Source organism: Pongo abelii, chromosome 10, assembly GCF_028885655.2.
Source record: "Pongo abelii isolate AG06213 chromosome 10, NHGRI_mPonAbe1-v2.0_pri, whole genome shotgun sequence".
Classification (NCBI taxonomy): Eukaryota; Metazoa; Chordata; class Mammalia; order Primates; family Hominidae; genus Pongo; species Pongo abelii.
In genome coordinates, this window is record NC_071995.2 from 125,033,094 (window position 1) to 125,054,613 (window position 21,520).

The 21,520-nt window shown below is 41.9% G+C and overlaps 1 long non-coding RNA gene across 2 annotated transcripts; it reads right to left on the minus strand.

Moving 5' to 3' along the window:
• Window positions 1-10,971: 10,971 nt before the first annotated feature.
• Window positions 10,972-21,065, minus strand: LOC129049266 (uncharacterized). 2 transcript variants are annotated; one of them, XR_008512230.2, is made up of 6 exons: window positions 19,202-21,065; window positions 17,266-17,386; window positions 13,761-13,872; window positions 13,399-13,478; window positions 12,861-12,975; window positions 10,972-12,021 (listed from the first exon to the last, which is right to left on the minus strand). It is a non-coding gene; the product is annotated as an uncharacterized LOC129049266 (long non-coding RNA). The 2 variants fall into 2 exon arrangements; XR_008512231.2 differs by lacking the exon at window positions 17,266-17,386.
• Between the last annotated feature and the right edge of the window lie 455 nt (window positions 21,066-21,520).

Sequence of the window (21,520 nt, forward strand, 5' to 3'; positions counted from 1 at the left end):
ACTTGCCCTTTCTCTGTAGCTGCCTTTAACATTTTTTCTTTCATGTCCACCTTGGGGAATCTGATGACTATGACCATCTTGCAGATGGTCTTCTTGTGTGGTATTTTGTAGGAGTTGTCTATGTTTCCTGAATTGAAATGTTGGCCTCTCTAGTGAGGCTGGTGAAATTTTTATGAATGATATCCTGAAATATGTTTGCAAGTTGCTTTTCTCCGTCTCTTTCAGGGACACAAATGAGTAGTAGATTTGGTCTCTTTACATAATCCCATATTTCTCAGATTTTTAAAAATTCTTCTTTATTGTTTTTTCTTTATTTCTTCTAAGTGACTTTGGAGAATGAGTCTTCAAGCTCTGAGATTCTTTTCTAGGCTTGGTTAATTCTACTATTAATACTTATGATTGCATTATGAAATTTTTCTAGTGTGCTTTTCAGCTCTAGCAGATCAGTTTGATTCTTTCTTATAATGTCCAGTTAATCTAGTATCTCCTGTATTGTTTTATTGTAATCCTTAGATTTCTTAGGTTGGGTATCAATTAGCCCCTGTATGTGGATGATACTTGTTCCTATCTACATTCTTAACTCTATTTCTGACATTTCAGGTATTTCAGCCTGGTTAAGAATCATTGCAAGGGAACTAGAGCAGTCATTTGGAGATAAGAAGGTACTCTGGCTTTTTGAGTTGCCAGAGTTCCTGCACTGGTTCTTTCTCATTTGTGTGGGTGAATGTTCCTTCAGTCTTTGAAGTTGCTGTGCTTTGGATGGATTGTTTTGCTTTTTTCTTCTTTGATGTCCTTGGGGGTTAAATTATGGTATAAGATGAGTTTGATTGACTGGCTTTGATTCTAATCAATTCCTGGGTCTTGGAGGATAACTCTCTGATTATGTCTCCATGCCTACATTTCTTTGGTTAGGTGATCTAGTCTATGGGGCCCCCTCAGACAGGGGCCATGGTTGACCCTAATCTGCTGTCTGTGTGCTTCCTAGGAAAACATGGGGTTGTGCCTGCCCTCAGAGTTCAGGCAGAAGTAGGACCACTGGTATAGAAGCTCTAGCAGGTGTGGCCTATCTGACTATGAGAAGCGGAGGTTGGAGGAGTTGCCTTCCCTGCTGTCTGGGGTTTCCAGAGCAATAGGAGGCTATGATCCTCAGCAAATTCAGGCAAAAGTAGGACTGCTAGACTAGAAGCTCTAGCATGTGTGGCTCACCTGGATACTGGTGGCAACAGTGGGTAAGGATGCCCAGTCTGCTGCCCAGGTGTTTCTTGGAACAACAGGAGGCTGCACCCACTAGTTGAGTTCCCACAGAAGCAGGACCACTGGGCCAGAAGGCAGGTGCTGTCTACCTGGGTACCAGTAGTGGGAGTGGGTGAAGTCCTACACTCTGCCATTTAGGTGTTTCCTGGGACAACAGGGAGCTGCACCCTCCAGCTGAGTTCACACAGAAGTGGGGCCACTGGCCTGGAAGCTCTAGCAGGCATTGCCTTCCTGGCTACCAGTGGCAGGAGCAAGTGGGGTCATGTGTTCTGCCACCTGAGTGTTTCCTGGAACAACAGTAAGCTGTGTCCTCCAGCTGAGTTCACACAGAAGCGTGAACACTGGGCTGGAATTTCTAGCAAATGTTGCCCACCTGGCTATCAGTGGTGTAGGTGGGTGCAACAGCTGGCTAAGTTTGGGCTGAAGCAGGACCTCTGGGCTGGAAGCTGGTGCCAAGCTTTGTCTGGCAAGCGTGGGTGGAGCAATCTCACTGCTCCCAGGCAAGGCAACTTTGACCTCTATAGGGGCTACGATGCCAGTGCTGGTTTGCTCCTCCAGGGCCCAAGACTTGTAGCAGTCTCCTTGGACTCAAGAGTTGCCTCTGCAAAACACCTGACTGGCTCTCTGACTCAGTATAGAAGTGCAGTGAGGGATGCAGCGGAGGCAGGGGGACTATCCCATTCCTAGTCTTGCACAGGTGCTTGTGGAAAGCATGAATCCCCCTGGGGGGCTCTCGCCTACTCACCCTTTCCTGTGTTGGAGAGGTTCTCTTGGCTCCATGATGAGCCCAGACAGGCTTGTGTCCATCTTCACTCTTCTCTGCTGTGTTCCTATGCTGCCTCGGTGGATCCTAACATGGTTTCTGAGGTGATAAACCTGCAGGATTAGTGTTCACTAGCCCTTTTGTTTCCTCCCTGTGAGAGTGGTGCAGATGAGCTGCTTCTGGTCTGCCATCTTGACCCCATCCTCAGAAAAAAAATAATTTTTGAGTAGACTTTTACTTGGTTGTAAAATAGGCCATTATTTACTTATTTAACAAATATTTATTGATCAAATAACCATGCTAATGAGTGAATAAATATAAAAAGAGATATGTTTTCTGTTTAAAAAAAGGAAGGAATGAGGTACTCTGAGCAGTTATAACGTGGGAAAAATGGAACACATGGAAGGTAAGCATTTCTAGGGATAAATACAAAGTAGAGACATTCTGTAAGTGGCATTGAAGAGAAATTCCAATGTATAATGGCTAATTACAGGAGGGTGAATCTGCGATTGAGATGGATATGTCATGACCTAAGAATTAGAAGAAACGTCAGGAAAGTGAAACTTAAAATGTGTCTGTTGGGCAGATAATGCTTCAAGAAATTGGAAAAAGGATGGTTGCAAACATTTTTAAATGCTGTTAAAATATAATGCAAATATTGATTTGATGAAAGTATATATTTTGGAATTGGCAACATGGCAATTTTAGCAAGAGCTAAGGGCAGAAGCCTGAAGGAGTGAGGAAGGAGTGTAGTAACCAGATAACAGTGGTGGGAGGAGAGAGTACAAGGTCAGGAAATGGAGGCAGATTGTATAGAAAATTCTACTAAGATGTTTAACTGTGAGTGGGAGGAACAGAGTACAGTCGATGGAGAGGAGACATGGAGTCCAAGACAGTTTTATCTGTTGTTTGTTCAGAATGGAAGAGATATTTCAGATGAGAAGGGTTTGATTGAGAAGGAGAAGCTGACCGCAGGACAAAGGCAAAATGAATTTATAGTGTCAACTGCAGGGGAGGCTATGGGGTGTGGAAACCCTTAATCTGAGGATCTGGCTATAGATGGAAGGAGAGGCCATTTTTATTTCAACAGGCAGAAAAAAGGGAAAGCCCTGACTTTTGAAGACCAGGTTTCTCTGTGCAAAAGCAGGATCACAGTCATCTACCAAGAGTAAGTGAGAAGGCAAGGCTGTCAGAAGAAAACAAAATGATTTGAAGTAGCAGTTAGAGAAAGTTGAAGAGCAGGAAACTATAAATGGATTGCTGCAAAGGATTTAAGATCCAGTCATTTCACATGGTGTCACTTCTCTGTTGTAGGGCTTTGCCCAGAAGGGCTTACTGCTTAGGTGTAGATGGAGAAAGTGGATAGCGATATCCATGCTTGATTGGTGATGTGCCATATGGATGAGGATTACCAACAGAGACACCTTAGGAAAGCTAAAGCAGTTCCATGAATGGAAGATAAGGACTAGCATGTATAAGGCTCACACTTAATCTCTGTTACCAAGGGTATCCTTGGTATCTGACAGTGAGTCGGGCCAAATAAAGATACTTAGGTCAAGGTGTCAAATATTCTGTTTAAGAATATGAAGAGATAAAGAATGAGAAGAAGATAAATTCTACTTCTCTTTTAGGAAGTAGAATTTATCTATAATGCTATAATAAAATAATCTTTTCAGAAACTATTTTAATGTGTGACAGGGTATTTAAGACAAAAGGGAGATCCTGTTGAGGGGTATATTTTAATTATTCCAGGTTTACTTTTGTTACACAGAGAGACAGCCAACTAACTAGGATCATCTTTGTTCGGGGGAAAAATTATTGTAGTTGTCTCCTTTATTATATAAATGCCTGTTGTCTTAAAAGAGTCATATTCAAGAACTGGGTGGTTATACTCATTAATTTAAGGAGATGGGCTTCCATTATCTGCCATGCACTATGGATGAGGATAGAAAAAGTTGAACAAGAGTCCTACAATGATGGTACCTGCATTCTACTGGATTAGCAAAAGATATCACCCATCCTATTATGATATACTAAACTGATACTGAAAAAAAAGGTAAGTTAATTTGATAAATAAGCCCATGTCCTCCTGGAAGGGAAAATGGATAACCCACTTCCTGTATCCCAAGATCTGAAGTTAGAGAGAACAGGGCCACACAGATAAAGATCCAGTGAGAGAAAAGGACAATTAATTCCACAAAATAAAGAGATCTTATGGAAGAAGTAGACTTAGGCTGGCAGACTTGTTTAACCCATGAACACAAAGACTGGTTTCACATGGCTGGTTTCTGTGTAGTGTGTTGCTGGCTGATGTAGGGAGCCAGAGACTACCCCAGCACAAAACAGTGGCCAAAGAGGCACATGAAGTACAAAGCACCCTAACTTCACAAACAACTGGTCCTGGACAGGTTTCTCAGCAGTGGAGAATTACAGCAGCAGAACTGCACAGAACCACTCTTCAACAGTGACACTGTGTGGCAGCATGGAGTAATGACAGCAGTGGACTGGCAGAAGCCATTTCTTTTTTTTGGCATTTCAAGGAATACCAATTCCTTTTAGACTATATTAACTACCATGAGTTTTGAACAATTTGGTGAAGGCGGAACTCCAAAGAGGGCAATTCCGGAATTCCTGCTAATGAGGTTCATGACCATATATGAAACATTGTGAAGAAGTAATAATTGAGAGTACATGTACTGCATGGTTACTTCATTCATGAAAACAGTACTCTGATTTTGTTCAAGTACTGGGTTGCCAGATAAATATCCATGGAAGATGCATTCCTCCCAAAGTTGCAAAGATGAATCATGATTTGCCTGCCCCTTTGGGTGATGAATCCTATTCTTTTCTCCTGTACTTAGTTGCATTGAGTCTATGGCCAATGAGCTATATGGGAGAATTTGGGAGAGTTTAGTCCCCTGAGAAGAGATGGCACTGTGGATGAGGTCCCTTTACTGCCCACTCTATCTTCTCTGCTTGAGATGCTGGCATCTGAGAACATGATGCTTGGGGCTGTGGAGCCATTTGCAGTCAGTAGAAAAAAAGCCAAGAAAATCATAAACATGTGGATGCCATAAGCTTTCAGAGCTGCTGAACAAACCCAGCACTGCCTGTGTCCCAAGATGTTGTGTTATGGGTGATTAAATGTCTTCAGTATTTTAGATATTAGTAGTTGAATACACTATTATTTTTAGCAGAAATCTTCCCAAATGGGCATACTTTTGTTCTATTGCTATAACAAATTTTCCATAGATCAGTTTTCTCTACTGACATAACCTTCAAAGCACCACATATGCAAAGATAATCTTATCATAATTGTGGTTAAATAATATATTTTGAAATGGGTACTTTCAGATCTACATCCTAGACTCTATAATATGTTCCACAAGAATAAAGAAACACAGTATGAAACCCAGCACTTCATCTGCTCACTGACACAGAGATCATGCTCTCCTCCACAAAAAATTTTACAAATAAAATTCTCAAAGTGAACAAAATAGTTGCTTTACTTTTTTAATTAAATTTTTTTAAAGTGTTACTAAATACAAATGGGGGCCAAATTCTCAACCAAAGGCATGGGCACCTTTGATAAGCATGAGGGAAATTACTCTCAGAATTGCAGTATTTTTTAACATATTATCAAAAATTCCTGCACAGATTGCTCCAAAGTTTCAATATTTAAAAAACAAATGGTCAATACAGGCTGCTGCAATCACTCATGTTTGATTGATTATGTGTCTTTAAAGGTGAAAAACTACAAATGGGCTGAGAGGGAAAAAAAACACACTGAGAGCTATTGACCTGCTTTAACTGTTTCAATAGCAGTGGGTAGCATCTCAGCAGGCTGTGCTGTGGGGGCCCTGCTTTGTCTGAGAGCAAAAACCTGTGGCACAAATACCATCATTAACATTTTGAACTGATATCTTGTGATATCAATATTGAATTGACCAGTTACCCAATCATGGGTTGAAAAGAATATTTAACAAACAGGATAACATTGGCTCCTCTAAGTATAACAGATGTCCAAAGGTGTCTCTCCACATGGATGGGTGCTAAGAGAGAGTTGGAGTCAGTAGATTATCATCAATAAATTATTTGGCTTCCCTTTCCAAAATGGAAGATCCAGAGAAGAAAAAACATCTTTCTGAAAGAAAGAGGAAAGTGAGATACATTGAATACCTACTTTGTGACACTTTGCTAACCATGTTGATGCAGGGCAAGTGAGCCCCAAAATTGGGGCTAAGCCTGAGAGGGTTCTTGGCTTCACCCAGGAAAGAACTCAAGGGTGAGCCAGTGGTGTTAGACAGCAACTTTTATTGAAATGGCAGTGCACAGCAGCAGCAGAGGTACTGGTCCTTGCAGAGCAGGGCTACCCCATGGGTTGTGTGCCAAGAGTAGCAGCTCAGAGGCAGTTCCATAGTCACATTTATATCTCCTTTTAATTACATGCAAATTAAGGGGTGGGTTATTTATAAATTTCTAGAAAAAGGGTGAAAACTTATGGGTCATTGCCATGGAAAGCGGCGGTAACATCCAAGTGTTGCCATGGCAATGGTAAGCTGACGTGGCACTGGTGGGCGTGTTTTATGGAGAGCTGCTTTCATCTCTTTCCTGTGTGGCTGACACTGGCTAGTGTCCAATCTGGTCTGGAGTAAAGTCCCACCTCCTACCTCGATATAAATATACTCTTCCTGTGTAGATTTTTTCTTTTCTTTTTTTCTTTTTTTTTTTTTTTTGACAGAGTCTTGCTTGTCGCCCAGGCTGGAGTGCAGTGTCACAATCTCGGCTCAATGCAACCTCTGCCTCCCCGGTTCAAGCAATTCTCCTGACTCAAGACTCCAGAATAGCTGGGATTACAGGCATGTGCCAACATACCTGGCTAATTTTTGTGTGTCTGTGTTTTTAGTAGAGACGGGGTTTCACCGTGTTAGCCAGGATGGTCTTGATCTCCTGACCTCGTGATCTGCCTGCCTCGGCCTCCCAAAGTGTTGGGATTACAGATGTGAGCCATCACGCCTGGCCGATTTTATTTTCTTAATTCACATATGAGGAAACTGAGACTCACAGGAATTATGCTATTGCTTAAGGTCTTCCAGATAGTAAGGAATGAGCAGAGCTGGAGTGAGAACTCAAGACTACTTTACTCTAAAGCCTTTGCCCTTTATGAGCATGGATGGCAAATTTACTTTCTCTCATCTATCCATTCCCATAGCCTGGGAGTAGCTGCCCAGAGGCACTCTGCTGAGATGGTTTCTGGGGATGCATCCAATCTTTGAAGAGAAGCTGTTTATGATTGATTGTAACTTCTGCCATGGATGAGAACAAGGAGGAGGCACTTTCTATAGCACAACTTGGACCCCAGATGAGTGAAACCCATCAGTTTGTGATCCAAATTTATATTTAAGGAAAAGTTCTGTACATTTATTGCTAATAGTAGACATCAGTTGTAATTGACACCCAAAATACATTTACCTTTTCCCTGGGAACAATACCTTGAATATACTCCAGAAACAGGTAATTGACTCAGGCCAAAGGAAAGGCTTGTCATTTCCTTACCATGGTGTTTACTCCAGGGGTGGGCATGCTACTATGAAAGTCATGAGATTCAACCCTGTGGTCTTCTGTGGGAGACACACACACACACACACACACACACAGCTGGAGTGGTTGGCAGCCAGCTTGCTACTATGTACAACTGAGAATAAAGTTAATGTTGAGAACATAGCAAGTAAGAGACAGACAAGTAGTCCCGGTATCACTGTTTGATCTTGCTTAGGCTGAAGCCAGTTATTCCACCAGATGGTTTCATAAGCCAATAAGCCCACCTATTGACTTAAGCCATATTGAGTTAGGTTTTCTGAGTCATTTGCAAATACATTGAAGAAAAAGCAGGAACGGGGGCCATTCCTCTTAAACTTACAGACTACTTTGAATTCTGTGTTTATAGATGCAGTCATTTTTCATTTTACCATCTACAGGTTTTTATTCTATTCATTGAAATCTGAAAAGCTGTTCTGTGAAAACGAAAGTACACTGAGGACAGGGAACCTGGGCATAAATAACACCCGCTCTGATGACTTTGGTGCCCAACGTCACCTCTCCTCAGCACATTTCTGGTTTCAGTCCCAGCCACAGGGGCCAGGTCCAGATATAATCAGACTCAAGTTTAGCCTCCCACCTCAAGGTGCCTGCTACACGTCTTTTTGCTGTCTTTGGGATTTCCCCAAAGCTGTGGAACCATACTCAGCTCCCATTTTAGTGCGAGCCTGAAGTGCATAGATGAATCTTCCAGATGTGACCACCCACCAATGGAGAATATAGAGCAATTAAACAAAGATCCAGCCTCTTTTGTACACAAACAGTTCTAGGAGGTATTCTGTGATTCCCAGAGGACCCGTCAGTATTCAGCCCCTGCTGCCCGCAGCAGTGACCCTTATAAAATATCATTTATTGATGTTTCCTACTTTCCTATTTCACATTCCCAGTTCCTTTTCTAGAGCTCCCCTAGAGCACCTTCCAAACTAAATCACCTGCATCTAAGTCCTTGTCTCAGCCTCAAGTTTTCTGAGAACTTAAACCAAGACAGATCCTGCCCTTTGCATATTAGGAAATGGGAGGATAGATTGGACAAAGATGAAAACACCATTAGTACAAGACAGCATGAGATTGATCAGTGTTCCATGAAAGAACATGGTAAGATGACTTGCTTTCTGGATAAGCAGCAATTGAACTGGGTACTGTTATTATCTTCATTTACAGGGGAAGAAACTGAAGGTATTTGAAGGGGAGTAGGGGCATGGTGGCCTTTGTGTTCCCTAGTATATTTTTCTCCTATTGTCTCATTTATTGGGCTCCACATAAACGAAACCTTCCTGAGAATGGGGGTGGGGTTCGTATCTGAAACCATCATGAGCTCATAGAACTTTGAACTTGAATGCCTGGGGGGCTGGGGGATTTAAATCCGTTGAGGGTAATAATATAATGATATACATATGACTGTATATTATTGCTTAAGGTTTGCCTTTGCTGTGTCTCAAACAAAAGTCATTAGTGGTAGCTAAATTTGTCCTAAAATATTTCTTTAGCAATTAAAGGATTAAATATATATGGCTCTGAATGCTTTCAGGCGGTTGCACAACTTGCAATTTAACATTGAATCCATCTTCCTATTGCCCGAAACTCTACCGTGGTTACATCACTCTTTGGCCTCTGAAGCCAACTGAATTTTCGACCCCTGGCCTAAGAAACTCCCCTTACCCTGTTTCCATCTTGACTGTTGCCCTTACCAGCCCAGTAGTTTATCTGGAAAACCATAGTGTCAGTCTGAAGATCCTGGGGCCAGCTGGGTTTCTTCACAGAAGCAGTTAAAATTATTTCCTTCCCCATGTTTTTATTGTAAGCAGCCACGCATTGTAATGCCACCAACCATTCAGACTGGGAACTTGTTCCCTAAAAATGGCATATTGACTAAGAAATAATAATCGAAAAAAAAAACAGTGTGATCTCAGCTTTGCATTACTGAATTTGCAAAGACACTAAGCCAATGGGATATTTTATTTTGATTTTTTCTGTGGCATAACATCCCTGAGTCGGCAAGTTAACTACATGACGACAATTGTTAGAATGTATTTAGAAATTTCTCTTTAGCACATCGCATCTGACTTATCCTTTTGTTCTCTGTCTCATCTGCTCCCTCCCACTTTCTCCAGCTACAAATACAGTCTGACTGCCTAGTAAATGTCGAGAAACCCCAGCGAGACTAATGCAGGAGCTAGTTAAGGATATTTGGCTCGTTGTAGCAACATTGTTCATAATAGCCAAAAAGTATTTTCTGCATTCTGGATGTGCTGAAGGAAAGAAAGAAAGAAAGAAAGAAGGAAGGAAGGAAGGAAAGAAGAAAGGAAGGAAGGAAGAAAGAAAGAAAGAAAAAAAGAAAGAAAGAAAGAAACAAACAAACCAAAGGGGAAACACTCCAAACACTCATCAAATGATTAATGGACACCTATATGTGGTTTATTCATACAACAGAATATACTTTTATGGTAAAAAGGAATGAAGTTCTGATACATTCTAAAACATGGGTGAATTTAACATTTTTTAAATTTTTAAAAATTATTTTGGTACACATGGGGTCTTGCTTTGCTGCTCAGTCTGGTTCAAACACCTGGATTCTAGCCATCCTCCTGCCTAGGTCTCCCAAAGTGCTGGGATTACAGGTGTGAGCCACCATACCTAGCCCATGGGTGAACGTTGAGGACATTATGTATATGATCCAATTTATATTAAATATCCCACACAGTTAAAACTATAGAGACAGGAGGCCAGGTGTGGCGGCTCACACCTGTAATCCCACCACTTTGGGAGGCCGAGGTGGGCAGATCACAAGGTCAGAAGATCGAGACCATCCTGACCAACATGGTGAAACCCTGTCTCTACTAAAAGTACAAAAATTTGCTGAGCGTGGTGGCGCACTCCTATAATCCCAGCTACTCGGGAGGCTAAGGCAGGAGAATCACTGAACTTGGGAAGTGGACGTTGCAGTGAGCCGAGATCGTGCCACTGCGTTCCAGCCTGGCGACAGAGCAAGACTTCATCTCAAAAAACAAACAAACAAACAACAAACAAAAAACTATAGAGAAAGGAAGTGGATTATTGGTTGCCAGGGGCTGTGGGGATCAGTTGAGGACAAACAAGGAGTGACTGAAAAACGCGATGAGGCTTCTTTTTGGGGTAAGGAAAATGTTCTAAAACTGATGGTGGTGATGGATGCACATCTCTGAATAAACAGCCATTGCACTGTATGGTTTGAATGGGTGAATTTTAAGGTATGTTGATTGTATCTCAATAAAGCTGTTTAAACATGTCCAGCTCATCCTGCAAGGGTAGAGCAGATAAGTGGGTCTTTATTGCTGTGTGCTGGGTATTTGATTCACCCTGCTCTGTGCCCTGGGGTGGGGCAGGGGGCCCTCTGGGTGCATCACAGAAGCTTCAGTGCCTTTTGCCTTCTAGCGAAATGCAGGAAGAGGAGTCATCTGTGGTAGGTCAGGTGTGGAAGGAGATGGGCCCTGACTCCTTCCCTGTGGAGGTGCAGTTTCACTGCTGATACTTCCTTCCCTGAGGCCACCTTGCTGTCAAGCAGCTCAGTTCCCATGGCTATGGTGCTCACTGGGTTCCAGCATGGGCTCTCTCCTTCCACTCCTTCAAACCTCTTTAATTACTCACGTAAGTGAGCCATCTGTTTCTTTCTAGGACCTGGCTGACAAGTACCTTTCTTTTCAGCCATCTCTAGAACTCTTCAATATGCTTTATGACTTTCCCCTTAACCTGTGCCTGGAGGCAGTACCTGATGAATGTTCCAGCCCCTTCTCCAGTAGCATTTCCATTGGGCATCTCTGGTGCACAAGGAAGTAAGTTCATCTTTGAGACTATTGCACCACGTGGTCAGGAGCACCCCCAGCCCCAGAGCAGGCATTCACCCCAGACACAGGGATAAGGAAACCTTCTCTGGTATAGGCAACACGACCAGCTCTGCCTTCTCCCTGGCTCCCTGCCCTGTACCACAAAGACTCACGTATCTTTGAGGCAAGCACCCGTGTCCTCTGATGTGTGAAAAACCAACCACATAGAGTATCTATGTAAGGGAATACATTGAAAGGGGCTGGCTTCCATCAATATTGCCTTTAGGCATAAGCCTGTGCAATTCCAGTGTCCTTTTGGGGGAGCCCCTTCCAGAGGACCTGCTGATTGAGCACCCTGCTTTGCCAATGCCAGCAGCTCCTGTGATCTGCTGAGGCCAATGCAAGCACCTGCCAAGGCAGATGGTTGAGAAGAGGTGGTAAAGCATCCCCCTGCCCTCCCAAGATCACATTTCCACTTGTGCAGTGAAGGAAACATGTACCTTCCAGAGTGAAGCCAGTTCCATCGGAGAAGCAGGAGCCACCAGGTGTCAGCAGCCTCCCTGTCCACATGGTCTGGGTTTCTTTAGCACCAAATCAGCCAGTATGCTGCAATAAAGCCCTTTCTAATTTTCACAAATATTAATTGCACTCCTAATTTTGTGACTTTCTTTGGTAGACTTCATTGAAAATATCCTAAGTCATAGAGCAAGGTTCTATTGCCTTTCCCCAATCCACCTGTGTCCTACCCTTTTTTCCTCACTCCATTTTCTTACAGAAACTCTCATGTCTGTTTTCACAGTTACCAATAGGCAGGCAGCTCAGCAGGATGGTCATGGGGGTGGTCCCCACATATGTCCAGATGTGGATTGCCAGAGCTCATGGGGAGACTGCATGTCTTGCTTCCTTGGAGTTGAGTGGAGCCATGTGACTCATCCTGGGCTATGAATGGTCACAGAAAGTGATGTCCACCACTTCTGAGAGGAAGCATTTGATTGCCCATTAGAGACCCTCTTGAGTGCTTTGACTAATAAGCAGCAGTTTTTGTTTGTTTGTTTGTTTTTTTCTGAGACAGAGTCTCAGACTCCAGCCCAGGCTGGAGTGCAGTGGCATGATCTCAGCTCACTGCAACCTCCACCTCCTGGGTTCAAGTGATTCTGCTGCCTCAGCCTCCCTAGTAGCTGGGACTACAGGCGTGCGCCACCACGCCTGGCTACTTTTTGTATTTTTAGTAGAGACGGGGTTTCGCCATATTGGCCAGGCTGGTCTCGAACTCCTGACCTTGTGATCTACCCGCCTTGGTATCCCAAAGTGCTGGGATTGCAGGCATGAGCAGCAGTTTTGAAGACAGTGGGTGATCCTGTTTTGGGCATGTGGCATGAGGAAAACATAAGTCTCTATTGCTATAAATTACTGGTAGAATATTTGTGACTGCTGTATAATCTTACCTGGCCTGACTTATCAGTGGTCCAGAGGATGGAGTCAGACTGGCAGCACTTAAATCCCTCCTCTATGTTTATCTGTGGACTTTGAGCAAGTCATTTAACCTCTTGTACTACTGTTCTGAAATAGCAGGAGCTAGATTATAAATTATCGTGAAGATTAAACAAGTCCATACACATAAAGGTTTTAGAACAATGTTTGGCACACAGGAAGCTATGCAGATAACTATTCTAGGAAGGTTTCTTCCTCTCAGGGCTTCATATTAGACAATTCCGGGGCCAGAAGTCTCAGTCTTTACTCAAAGCTAGCTTGTCAAAATAGTCTCCTAAAATTTACTAGCCTCTACCTAGGAGGACTGGCAATATAATAATTTGAAATAACAACCAGTGAGTTTTCTCCCATATTTATTATTATTCTTTCACCTTCCTTCCACTTGGGCAGCTACACTCTCTGGCATTAAGTTGCCTCACATAAGTGTTGTTACAGCCCAAGGTAGAGAAAAGACTTTTGAAACTCAAAAGTCTGCCATCTAAAGATACTTACCCCGAGAAGACGCTGTGGCGTGCATGGTTAGGGTACACCAGACTGCATCAGTTGTTTGACTGAACAGCTCTTCTGATTCACTGGTGTCCATACAAAACCATGGGTCAGTATTTTGAGAAAACGTGTGGTGAATCAGAGCAAACTTTCTGGCCAAAGAAACAAATTCTCCATTTGAAAGGACTTGGGAAGAGCTTGAGGGTGAATGAGGAGAGTGTAGATGTTTACCAACCAAGAAAGGAGTCCCAAACCCTGACTTCTCCATTCTCTTGGCACAATGCAGGTAGGTTTGTGGAATCTGACAGCACATGGAACCTCTGTCTCATGTTCTAGATAGAGCCCAGGGACCAATCCCCATGTAGTACGTCTTGAAAAATGTGCCTGATCCAGCATCATGGTGTCTTCCACACTGAACATGGTATAGCAGCAGCAGAGGTGCCCAGATATAGAAGTGGTCATACCATCGCATGGAGCTTCCTGAGTATAAATAATTCACATGCATCAAGGAAGTAGAGACTTAGAAAGGAGAACCACTGGACTTTAAGATAAGCAAAGGAAAAACAATCACAGTAATTAGATAATCAGACAAGGGCAGTTGACTTGGGAATTTTACCATGATGAGATGACCAGACACACACACACACTCACACACACACACACACACCCTTCTGCACTATATTAATGTCCTGTATCTGAGATACAACTCAATCTAAAAATTAAGTGTTGGAAAATACTGCATTTACTGATATTTTCTCAAGCATTCTGGGCAATAAAACTCAAAAGACAACCTGAGTCATATAGTCATACATAAACATAGAAGTTTCCATTCTTCCAGAGCTGAGTTCATGGATGGAAACTCATACCTACTACAAAAAAAAAAAAAAAAGAAAAAAAAGAAAAAGAAAAATGCTAGTAGCAGCTATTCAAAGAATAACATTTTCTTCATCACACTACACATACATCAAATTAACACATGGCTTATGGAACATGGAAGGTTAAGAAAATAACCTTTAACGTGACAGCTAAATGAAATACTGCTTAAGACTGGTAATGGCAAGACAGTTATATACATTTTGTTCAGTCAATGTATCCAGAAATAGCTCAGAGCTTGAAACTAATACTGGATAAATGTCATTGGCTGGGGAGTTAGTTTGTACCAGGGAAGGCCTGGACTCAACATTTTGCATCCCCTGTTTTGCCTCAACCTCATGGACCTACAGACAACAAATTCTATTTATGTAAATGTTGTTTAATGGGCCTCTGATAGAATGGTCAACTTGGGAGAATGTGCTGAAGTCTTGGGTATATTTGCTGGATGGAGTATAAGTTTTAATAACCTTAATGCTATATTATAACTAAAAATGTGACTGACAGAAAGTAGGAGGAGGCCAGATGGAACAAAAGGAAGAGTGATGTTCCCCTTCCTGTGTCCATGTGTTCTCATTGTTCAATTCCCACCTATGAGTGAGAATATGCGGTGTTTGGTTTTTTGTTCTTGCGATAGTTTACTGAGAATGATGATTTCCAGTTTCATCCATGTCCCTACAAAGGACGTGAACTCATCATTTTTTATGGCTGCATAGTATTCCATGGTGTATCACTTCGGGGACTGCTGTGGGGTGGGGGGAGGGGGGAGGGATAGCATTGGGAGATATACCTAATGCTAGATGACAAGTTGGTGGGTGCAGCGCACCAGCATGGCACATGTATACATATGTAACTTACCTGCACATTGCGCACATGTACCATAAAACCTAAAGTATAATAATGATAATAATAATAATAATAATAAAAGAAAAAAAAAAGGAAGAGTGATAAGATACAGAGGGCTCAAGCATCTTCACTTCCTAGAGTGGCACATCAGTGTGTTGCTGAAAGGCAAAGGAACAAGTAATGGAGACATTAGCACCTTCTGTGGAATTAGGAAGGTGGTACCAAGAATAACTAAAAGCAATCCTCTCACTCCCTGAAGGAGATGCGCCATGTGAATAACAGTATAAAAAACCTCATCTGTCCTATGGGAATCCCACAGGTATTACCTAACATCGATAAATGCTATCATTATGATATTCTGGAAGATAATACTGGAAAATTAAAGACTAAAATTATTAAAAGAGCCTTTTTTTGGTAGAGAATAATAGGAGAAATACTGATGTTTTTCACCAAGAATTTGTCTGTAATATGTGATTTGTGTCATGTATGTTTCATGATAACACATCAAGGATACTTTTATATAGGCATAAGAGCACTTGCTTGCAAGGATACTACCCAAATTGAACATGATATGTGTTTTTGGAAGACTACAATTTGTTTTATTCAGAAATAAAATATATTCCAAAATTCCAAAGGAATATTCCAAAATATGCCAAACCTCTCTCAACCTCTCTTTTCCCCCACCTTTCCAATGAATTAGTTTTGATTTTGAAATATATTGACATGTAGCCAGAAGCCTGGTGATTTTACCTGGGAGATAAATTCTCTATCACTTCACTTTTCTTTCTGATACCGCACTACACTTGAGAGGATGACCAGCTGCCCATCCAAAACAGACAAGTCAAAGGTCTCTGGGCCCCATGGTGATGAGTCTGCCTTTCCCCCAGGGTTGCTGTGGCTCTCAGAAGGCAGCAGAGACTGGTGGGTGGACAGTCATATGCTGTGAGGTTGGTCACTGGCCCCACTGGTCCCAGGACTCAATCACATAATCAGGTGAGGATGAGAATGGCTTATTCCCATGGGCTCTGGGCCTAAGGAGAAAGAGGCTTTGCCGATTGTGAGTGTATATGCAGGGAAGGCATCCCCGAGACAGCAGCCCCCATGCCTGGTGGGATGGGTTTGGAGCCCGAGTCAGAATCAACCAGGTGGGGAAGGAGGCCCAATGAATGAGGAGTCGGCTTTGCAGAAGCCTCAGGCAGGAGAGGGACAATATCACCCTGGCTTTCTTTTCTTCCGTAATCACGTTTCATCTCATTGTATTGATAGAAAAACAAAGCTATAAAATTTCAAACAATAAATTTTCAATATCGATGTTTAAAGAAGTGTTTTAGTGCCAGTATGACAAAGGTTTCAATGTCAAAAATCTACTTAAATATAATTGGAAGATACAAGAAAAGCCATAGGGCCAAATGTAAAAGAGGGCTCATAAAAACAAAAGGATGGGGCACGTCAAAGACACAGGGGAAACCCGAAAAAACTCTCGAGGACTAAAGTGGAAACAATTGGAGTAACCAAACATAAAGTAAAAAGATCCATGAGTCCCTACTGATATAAATAAATGACTGAACAGATAAATGGGAGAAACAGACAAATCTCCTTTAAGCAAGAATTACAAAAAATTTATGTAGCTACTCTCTCTCCTTTCTCTGGGAGGTGGAGTTTAATTCTCACCATCCCTCCCCTGGACAAGGATTGGATTTAGTGATTTGCTTTCAAAAAATAGAGCTGGAAAAGTGTAAAAAGAATAATGTTAGAATAAAGAAATATGGTGAACACTACCCTGAGCAGGTGATCAAGATTAACATCAACAATGACTAGTCATATTGACAATATGGCCTTCATAGGATGTGGTGAGAATGGCACTTTATGTCTGTGGTCGTCCTCCAAAAACACATAACCTCAGTCTAATCATGAGAAAAAAAAATCAGACAAACCCAAATTGAGAATATTCTATAAAATATTAGTAATACTGGCCAATCCTCAAACCTCTCTTAAGATAATGGCCAAAACAGCAAGTCTGAGAAGCAGCCATGAGCGGGCATCGACAAAGGAGGCAAGATGATTAATTGATATTAGGGTTTGGTTCCTGAAATAAGATCGGCAGTAAAAAAGCTGGAGAAATACATACAAAAATTAGCTGAGTATGATGGCACACACCTGTAGTCCTAACTACTCGGGAGCCTGAGGTGGGAGAATCACTTGAACCTGGAGGTGGAGTTTGCAGTGAGCCAAGACTACGCCATTGCACTCCAGCCTGGGTGACAGAGTGAAACTCCGTCTAAAAAAAAAAAAAAAAAAAAAAAAGTTGGTGAAATACAAATAAAGTGTGGGTTTTGTTGAATAGTAACATACTCAAGTTTAGTTTCTTAGTTTTGATAAATGTACTATTGGACCTGATAGAGTGAAAACCTATAGAAATACAAAATTCTCTCCTAACTAGGAAGGGTTCAGTAAACTTCACAGATTTTGCTTTTTCCAGGTGGGATGTATTCTTAGGGGCCAGAGCACAATTGCTCATAGCATTGATGGAGAAATGGATGTTCCACTCCTTGCCCTTCTTTGCCTTTCCAAATTAGTCTTTGTATTAACTTTGAGCAAACATTTAAAGAAAATCAGTAGAGGGGTGCATGTGTCTCCTTCCAGTACAATCCATGTGCCTGAAGTCTCGCTGATTGGGCAGGAGGTGTTATTATCCCTATTTAATGTATGAGGACCCCAGGGCTCACAGTGGGAACGTGTTTTACTCTAAGTTTTGTATCTGTTGGACCAAGGCCAGCATTCTAAGATCGCAGTGCTTCTTTTTCTGCACTGTCCACTTTTTGAGCTCATATACCTGGTGCTTGGTTTGACCTTTGGTTCAATGAATTAATGTCCAAATGGGAGCATCAGATGCTGCAACCCAGGCCTCCTCCTCAATCAAGGGCCCTGGAAACACCCTACCCTGCAGCCTCTTTTTCAATGCTTTCTTGGAATATCCTCAAATTCGGTCACTCATGTGACTTTGCTGAAAAGAACAAATATCTCTTGGGAATACAGAGATATATCAGTCATTTATACCTTGACTTAGGTAGTTTAATCAGCTTTGTACACCTTGATGAGAGACTGACAGAGAATGTGGCTTTCTCTGAGTAGAAAAGATAGAGGTCATGGTGAGATAATTCCAGGGTCTGGAATTGAGTGGTGGGTGGGCATTGATGAAGAGATCTTTCGACAGAGTGTAAGATAAGAAGACAGGGTAAGCTGGAAGGAAGAAGTTTAGGAGACTAGATAGGAGTGAAGAAATAGACGATGAATGACATCATTTTTAAGCCATCCTACACAAGGCTGTTGGGTTAATCTTAAACAGAAAAAGTAAAAAAGGAAAGTGATCATCTGACCATAGGAGTGAGAAGCAGGGCCCAGTCCAGATGCAGTTAGGTAAACAGAGCAGAGAGGCTGGGCTGAGACCACACGTGAAGCATCACACCTGGTTGCTCTGGTAACAGGCATGTCCCTATTCTCAGGGTGATAATGTTATGCTGAGGAAGAAGGAGTGTTCAGAAGTAACAGTGATCAGGGGTCATGGCGGCACGTAGTCTGTGAGCTGTTTTTTAGGGACAGTTTGGGGGGAAGTTTCAGAGTAGTCTTCAGAGATGATGAAAACGAAAGGATCCACTACAGCCTCACATTGTGTTATGGCTTCTTGGGGCTGTCACATGCTCATCAGGCCCCTAGTCCAGTGAGGGTGAGCCAGGTGTCTGTGACTCCACACTCCTGGCCCCATCCTACCTGTGCATCTGTGTGAATGGAGGCCTTTGGCTCCAAGTAATGACATTTAGTAAGGGCATTTGAATCATGGAAGGCCAACCTTTCTTGATGGGTACTAAATAATATAATGGAAAAGTTTTTAATTACACCATTAATTGCCTAGTTGTTTAATTTTTTGGCTTCCCAATGGAGTCAGTGTGGAATTTTATTTCCTGTACTTCGCATTAGATAATAAAGGGAGAGGAACCTTTAATAACCACATTAGATTAAGTTAAAACAGATTGATTTTTCCATATATATTAGTTTCCGTTAATGAAAGACAGGTCTACACTCAACAGGTGATTACCTTTCCACAGCTGAGCTCCAGGAGCTGAGAATCTGCTTAAATTGACTTAGCAGGGCTCAGGAAATGGCATTCTGAAGTCCAAATCTAACACAACACCTAGTTTTGTATGAGTGATGAATTAAGAATTAGTTTTATATTATTAAATGTTTAAATTAAATTGAAACAAGATATTATTTTGTAATGTATGCAAATAACTTGAAATGGAAATGTCAGTGTCCATACATAAAGTTTTATTAGAACTAAGCCAACTTCATTTATTTGCGTATTGTCTGTGGCTACTTTCACATTATAAGAGAATCTAATAACCTTATAACAGAAGTATTGAGCATGATGTTATGTTTAGGTGCAACAGAGACCTAAAATATTTACTATATAACTCTTTACAGAAAATGTCTGCCAACTTCTGGATTAGAGAAACAGCTTTTAAAATCTCATTTTCTTTCATTTTGAGGAATGATTTCAACATCTCTTTATTTATTAATTTTTTTCTCAGTCTGTTTGTGATGCTATAACAGAACACCTGAGGTAGCTCATTTATAAATAATAGAAATTCACTGGCCTATGGTTCTGGAGGCCGGAAAGCACAAGAGCATGGCAGTGGCAACTGGTGAGGGCTTTCTTACTGCATCATCCCATGACAGAAGGCTGAGGGCAAGTAAGGGCAGAGTGAGAGAGGGACAAACTTACTTTAATAGAAACCCACTCCTGAGCTAGGACATTAATCCACTCATGAGAGCAGAGCCACGGTAACCTATTAAAGATGCCTCCTGTCAATACTATTGCATTGGGGATTAACTTTCCAACACATAAACTTTGGGGGCCACATGCAAACCCTAGCAGATTCATTAAAAAAAAAGTAAAGTACACCTGTTTTTTTTTTCTTTTTCCCTGATATTGTACTCAGTACTGTGGCATCTAGAGTAGATAATCCTCCACTCTGACAGTGAGAGCATTATAGTCTGGAGTCAGAATTCACACACTCAGATAGGCAGCCATACCAGCAGTTAAAGCCCATAGCTGGGTCCCCTCATGAACGTAGCACCTATGTGGATGAAAAGTGAATAAGACAGCCCCTTTTCCTGTGGAACTGTAGTCAGCTGGGCCCAGTGCTGTAAAATAGAGAGTTAAGTGAACGAGATAGCATTAAATAATCTCGGGTTTACAGAAAAGTATTAAAAGACTTTAAATTACACTTGAGCCATTAAGTGCTCCCAAGGTTAGAGTCATTAGAGGGTTAGGAAATGCTTGCAGTTTCGCCATGTTACCATGTTCTTTTAGTTCACTCTTCTCCTTATGCTTGGATGAAAGGTCCTTGCTTCTTTGCTTGAATTATTTCTGCCTGTTACAGGCACCATGTGCCCCGCGAATTTCCCTCTGACCAATGCAATTGCAATAAGCCTCTTCTCCAGGTCTTCGTAGCTTGGAGCTATGACCCACATATCACTTGATTAGATCTGGCTCTTTTCTACACTTTCCCTGTGATTGACTCTGAGTTCTTTGAGGAAAAGGATGATGTTCTGTCTCTCTCTGCATTTCCAGGGCTTAGTACAGTTCTTGTAACATAGCAAGTGATTAATGTTTTTGATGAGTAAATGTGAGAAGGGGTCACACATCCAAAGGACTTCAGGGACCGGTCATGTAATATATTTAGAGAACAGTGAGTGGGGAGGACTGTGGGTGGACAGCCCCATCTGAAATGGCACTGGCTTCTCAGTTCCAGCTGCTTCCTTCCTTCCATGGGGGCAGGGGGGGGCCAGTAGGATCAAAGTTTCTGATTTTTCAATAGAAGTCAAAAATTTGTGATGGAAATACTTCTGAATTTAAATCTGACTCTTAGGTAAGTTGACTTTTAGCAAAAGTCAGGGGCCAGAGTAAGTTCATGACAACATTTCAGCAGGAGTACAACCTGAAGAGTGGCATCAGAGGGACTCTTAAATGTTAAATGAACCATTTAATCCAGGGTTCCCTTCTAGTCGCTGTCTGTTTAATCCAATAGTACTTTTTCTGTGGTCACTCCCTGGCCTGGTTTCAGACAGCTGAGCAAGATTTGGAACGACGTCACATACAAAATACCCAGTGAGCTGACTGGAGTGCAGTTAAAGAAGTGCCTGAAATGTTTCTAAAATAAAGAAAATGCTAATGACCCTTTTGACTGGTGGCAGTTGACTCCTGTCATTTGTCTTCATGGACTCATGAAAAGGGGATTTCACTTTAAGCCACATTCTTGACTGCTGTTGCCCTCATCCATCTGCAGAGATATTAAAGTCCCAGCTACACTGAATTTCTAAAGGCCAGGATGGGCATTTGGTTTAATGTTGT